We start from the raw sequence: 6,000 nt of genomic DNA on the forward strand, positions 1-6,000 counted from the left end.
ATTTTATTCTTATAAATTAATATTGAACCATATCCAAAATTAAATTTATATTATAAAGTTTAATTAAAATAAAAACTTTATATTATAATATATCACCATACATTATATTAATTCCCAAAGTAAATTTGTACATTTCAAATTACAACCAATATAGATAAATTTCATTACCTTTTATGAGCGAGGAAGAGGACCTAATGGACCTACAAATCAGAAGCTACAACGATGTGAGATTAATTGGCTAAACTCGTTAACCACATTCATCAATATATTCGTTAACTGTGTGTACACTCTACTAAAGACTCATATCTAAACTCTTCTCACTGTAGATATATTTGTGTCCACGGATATAGACCAATACTAGTAAGTTAGTCATTCAGAAGTGTTCGTGACACCAATTGGATCAAATTATCATTTTATCCCTGGATTATTACTTCTATGCCTTTAATATCAGTGCTCCTCTAATGAACAACCTTTTTATGGTCCAACCACTAAACAGAAACCCCTCTCGTGCCATAGAGAGGGTAGGGCTCTTTGTTCAAGTCCCAGAGACACTATTTAAGGAAACACTCATCTACTTACCCTAAAGGCAGGAATGAGTGAATTCCATCTTGTGTGATTATGTTTGCAGCTCTCCGCTCGATCTTGTCTCCAAAGTGATAGGCATATTGAGCAAGCAATCTCTCTCGAACAGAATTTCATAATACACTCAGGATTAAGACTAAGTTATCTAGGTCATCCTAATGAAATAGAAACCCAACTAGTTACTGGAGTTACATATAGTGGTTACTATTTCGTGGTTCGATTTTATGCAAACTTATTGCATAGGATACCCTCACTCGCATATCACCTACACGAACGCGTTGGATCATTGCGTTTGTATCAAATACAAAGTGAACCATATCCATAGTGTTACCAAGATAAGGTACCCAACCTTTAAGCTAATCTCGAACATTAATCTCTGTATGTCTCTAAATATTTTTCAAAACACATCAAGCAACTTAGGATGTTAGTTTATTGGATTTAGGTTATTAAGACAAAGCTAGTCATATAATTAATAACACTTATTAAAATTATAACAATCACTTTATTAATAACAGTCAATGAATTATATTTACTATCTACGAGTTTTAGAACATAAAACCCAACAAGCTCCTACTTGGACTAGAACTCTAGTCTCTATTGGATGCACATAATAAAGTAATCCTCAAATATTTGAAATGGTAAAATGTACAAGTACGCATTAAACAAGGGCATCCACATCCACATTACACATCTTCCACTTTCTTTAGTTTACCTAATGTACATATCTCATAGACCTAGACTTTCTAGATGACTTGAACACTTTAGCCATGAGATTCTTCGTAAACGAATCGACAATGTTGTGCTCCAAAGCGATCTTGGTGACGATCACATCCCCTAGTTGCACAATCTCTCATATTAGGTGATACTTCCTCTCTATGTGTTTTTCTCGTTTATGGTTGCGAGGTTATTTAGAATTTCTTATTGCTCCACTGTTTTCACAATATAAAGTAATGGGCATGTTCATGTTTGGAACAACTTCCAAATCATGCAAGAACTTCCTAAGCCAAACTGCTTCTTTTGCTGCTTCGTAAGCAGTGACGTACTCAGCCTCTATAGTAGACTCTGCAATGCATCCTTACTTAATGACGACATACCACAGCTCTCTATTTAGGGTGAACATTGATCTCGACGTGGATTTCCTAGAATCGTTATTTATTTTGAAATCAAAGTTAGTCTATCTTGTAAGGACTAAATACTTAGCTCTATACATAAGTTTGTAGTCTCTTGTTCTCCTAAGATACTTGAGTATAATTTTAACCCTCGTCCAGTGGTCTAACTCTAGATTGGACTGATATCTACTGTCGCCACGTACCGAGACGACGCAGAGCGACCGACGTCATTAAAAAGGATTTAATTTTAAAAAAGAAAAAAAGGGAGTCGCCACCAATATTTTTTACGGTGTGATTGGACACCAAAATAAAGTAAATCATTTTAAATAAAATAAAAACTAGTCTACGGAAAAATTTGAGTTGAGTTTGGGAGTAGTTTGTGTACGGGGAAGGTGTTAGCACCCCGTAACATCCGTTTAGAAAACGATGGTCAAATTTAATGTCTTCAATAAAATTATTTTTTAAAAAAATAAATGATGTATTATTTCATTGCTCAGCACTTCAATATTTGAAGCAATGATCCCATAAAATAAGTGAGATACACCAATTAATTAGACTACATTGAGGAAAAATTTCTCACTTTAAGAGAATGAGAAATTATTACAATTTCTCAAATTTTATCATAGGCTAGTCTTCGAATAAAGTTTTTTTTTTTAAACATTGATTGTAAAATATAATTTGTATTTGGATTGTGTGTTGAAAAAAATTAAACCTAATAGAAAAAAAAAATTGTCATTACTATATAGAAAGAAATTAAACCCAATAGAAAAAAAATTGTTATTACTATATAGAAAAAAATTGTTAAATAACAGAAAATTAATATCAATCCTCTTTCTCTTCCGATATACATTTTTCTTTAAGAAACTTTTTTTAAAAAAAAATTATTGTTATCTATGGTTGGCTAAAACATCTTAATAAGTTTTTGGTTAAAATATAATTTGTATTTGGATTGTGTGTTGAAAAAAATTAAACCTAATAGAAAAAAAAATTGTTATTACTACATAGAAAAAAATTGAACCCAATAAAAAAATAATTTATTACTATATTGAAAAAAAATTGTTAAAAAACAGAAAATTAATATGATACAATATGTAACAAAATTAAACCAAATGTTCTATATACATATTATAAACCGAAACAAAATGTTAATTATAAAATTATACAAAACCGAAAAAAAATAAATAAAAATAAAATACATTATCGAAAGCCTACAAACGGCTATTACAAGAGTACCTCTTCAAATATTTTCCAACTCGTTCGTCGCAACGTCCTACATAAGACAAGAAGATGATTATTATTTGTAGATAACACACAATATAAAACGTATGAAAAAAAAATACATATACATACCTTTTATGACGAAAAATGTTACTCCAAATGAAGATTGAATCGGGAAACCGAAAGAATAAGTTTATTTTTAATTTAGTAGCCTCAGAGTTATCAAAATAATGAATGGAATTCCATCATAGTTATAGAAAAAAAAATAAAGGATAGAAAGGTATACAAAACATATCACAAAAAGATAACAGAAAAGGACAGCAACCTAAAAGGGAAATTACAACATACATGCTAACAGTAATGAATACAAAAGATAAGTTACAACCACAGAGAGGATACAAAACATACATGGTAAGAGTAAAGAAGAAGAGGACTTACAAAAGATAAATTAGAACCACAGAGAGGATACAAAGAGGGACAAGAATGCAGTGAATCAAAAGAGGAAACGTGGTAATATATAGGGGAAAGATGGGGCAAGTTGAAAGGACTTGGAGGGAGGTAAACCAAAATATAAAGACCAAAGTAATGGACTGCAACATATCTATCAATAAAAGACAGGCCCTATCTCTCTGCTAGAACTGATATAAAGCATAGCAAGGTCCAAAGAGTCAAAGGCTATATACTGAAACCTATACCAAAACCATACACTAAAAAGACATGGAAGAGACAACACTGGACAGAAAGGAAGAAGAGACAACACTGGACAGAAACCAAGACCAATTGAATGTAAATGAACAATGTAACAATACAAAATAGAAGGATTGTAATAAATTTTGTAAGAAAATGTGAAGTCAAAACCATACACTAAAAAGACATGGAAGAGACAACACTGGAAGGGCAATAAAGACATGACAAAAATACAGAGAGATAAGAATAGAAGAAATATAACAAATTTTTTAAGGAAATAATATGTAATAAAAGAATACAGAGAAGAATAGAAGAATTGTAAAACAATGTAACAAATTTTTTAAGGAAATAATATGTAACAAAAGAATACAGAGAAGACATACAACAATTGTACAGAGAGCTAAGAATAGAACAATTGTAAAAAAATACAACAATTGTAACAAAATTGGTAAGAATAAAGAGAAGACATAACACAATTCTAACAGAATTGTAACATGGCCGGAGAAATTGAACCAATAACACAGAACAAATAGGTGCAAGAATACAGAACACATGGCCGGAAATATTTAACCAATAACACAGGACACATAGGTGGAAGAATACAGAACACATGGCCGGATAAATTTAACCAATAACATAGAACACATAGGTGCAAGAATACAGAACACATAGGTAAAGCAACGACATGGCCGGAATAATATAGAACACAACTACATACATTACAAAAGAATTTAGTATTACACAAATTCGAACTCATCATCGACTTTAAAAAAAAAGTGGATTGAAAACTCCAATACCTCCCTACCAAGCTCCAATGGCAGAGTGAAGTATCTGTCTTATTGCCAAGCGAAAGACCGGACAGCATAATCGAACCACGAGCGGCAAGGAGGTTTGAAGGAGCCAAAACCCACGATTCCAAAAAGGAAATCGTGTTCGGAGCCAACGAAATCGTCGGCTTCAACGAACACAGAAGTCCTTTCGGGAGTGAGAGAGACAGATGAGAGAGATGTAGAGAGAGATTCGGCGTAACGAAATCCGGTTTCATCGCGAAAACGCAACAACATAATGGATTAAAGGATGAAGACGAAACCCTAGATTCGTTGAGGGAGAAGACGAAAGAAAACAACTATCTCTCGATTCGTTGAGGGAGATGAAACAAATGGACAAAACGATACAAAAGGAAGGAATGGATTAAAGGATGAAGACGAAAAAAACCAAATCGACCGGACAACACAGAACCAACACAAATCCTAGATTCGTTGAGGGAGAAGACAAAACGAAACATCCATTCGTTGAGGGAGATGACAGAAAGAAGAGAAAAACGAAAAAAAATTCGATGAAGAAGGGTTGAGAAGAAGATTGAAATCGGTTTGAAGGAGGAAATGGAACACGGATTGCGGGGAAGGACGAAACCGGATTCACGAAAACGGGGGAACACGCGTATCGCCATTGGAAGGGGCAGACGAAAACGTGTTAAGGAAACCCTACTAGGGTTTCCTTAACATTGGGCCCAAACGGGGGTTAGGGTTGGGCTAACCTAAGCCCACAGTCCCAACCTTAACCCCAAACAGGCCCTAAATTTCCTCCAAGTATTCTATCCACTACAATTCGGTCATATTAGGTTTAAGATTCCTTCAATTTCTCTAACTAATTACTCCATGGCCAAGGGTCTCGATCTCAAGGGGCTTTCTTCAGTTTATTTTCGATTACCGACATCTACAAACAAGTTTAAAAACATCAGCAGTAAGCAAACGGGACAATATATGTAGCTCTAGAGATCAACCCAAGGAATTAGGAGGAAGGATTCTTTAGGATAATGTTTCTAACATTCAATCAAAAGAAGCTTTTACGAAAATATTTAAAACGGAGATCTACCTGAAGGGCTTCATTTCCCAATTTCACTTCGATATCTGGACAATCGACTCGTAGCCATTTTACAAAAGCCGCCAAACATAAGAAGGGGTCATTGTTAACCTTTCAACGTTGAGTTGGTTTATTAGACAACCACGAAAAACAATTTGAAAAAAAAAACAAAAAGCCCAAATTTGCAAAAAAATCCAATCCTAAAGTAGATTTGTTTTAATAATGGTTTTTTTAAAAAAAGAATAATATAAAAAATGGGGTAGGTGGGGGAGTGTTGTCAAAAATAGGAAAGTGAAATTGTTTACCCGTCAGTCGAGGATCGAGAACACGATAAGACATTGAAGTTGTGTACAAGTATATGACTGCGTTCAGTTATCTATTTTCTCTGACAGTCAATGTTGCCATGTTGTTTGACATACCTTGTGTCGTGTACTCAATCCACGACTTCCTCACATACAAACCCTCACTTCTCTCTTGGTGGAATTGTTCTGCCTTATCCCTCCCAAAACCTACTTCTGTTGTTTCCTTCTCTTCCTTCTCT

Source organism: Cucumis melo, chromosome 10, assembly GCF_025177605.1.
Source record: "Cucumis melo cultivar AY chromosome 10, USDA_Cmelo_AY_1.0, whole genome shotgun sequence".
In the NCBI taxonomy this organism is placed as follows: domain Eukaryota; kingdom Viridiplantae; phylum Streptophyta; class Magnoliopsida; order Cucurbitales; family Cucurbitaceae; genus Cucumis; species Cucumis melo.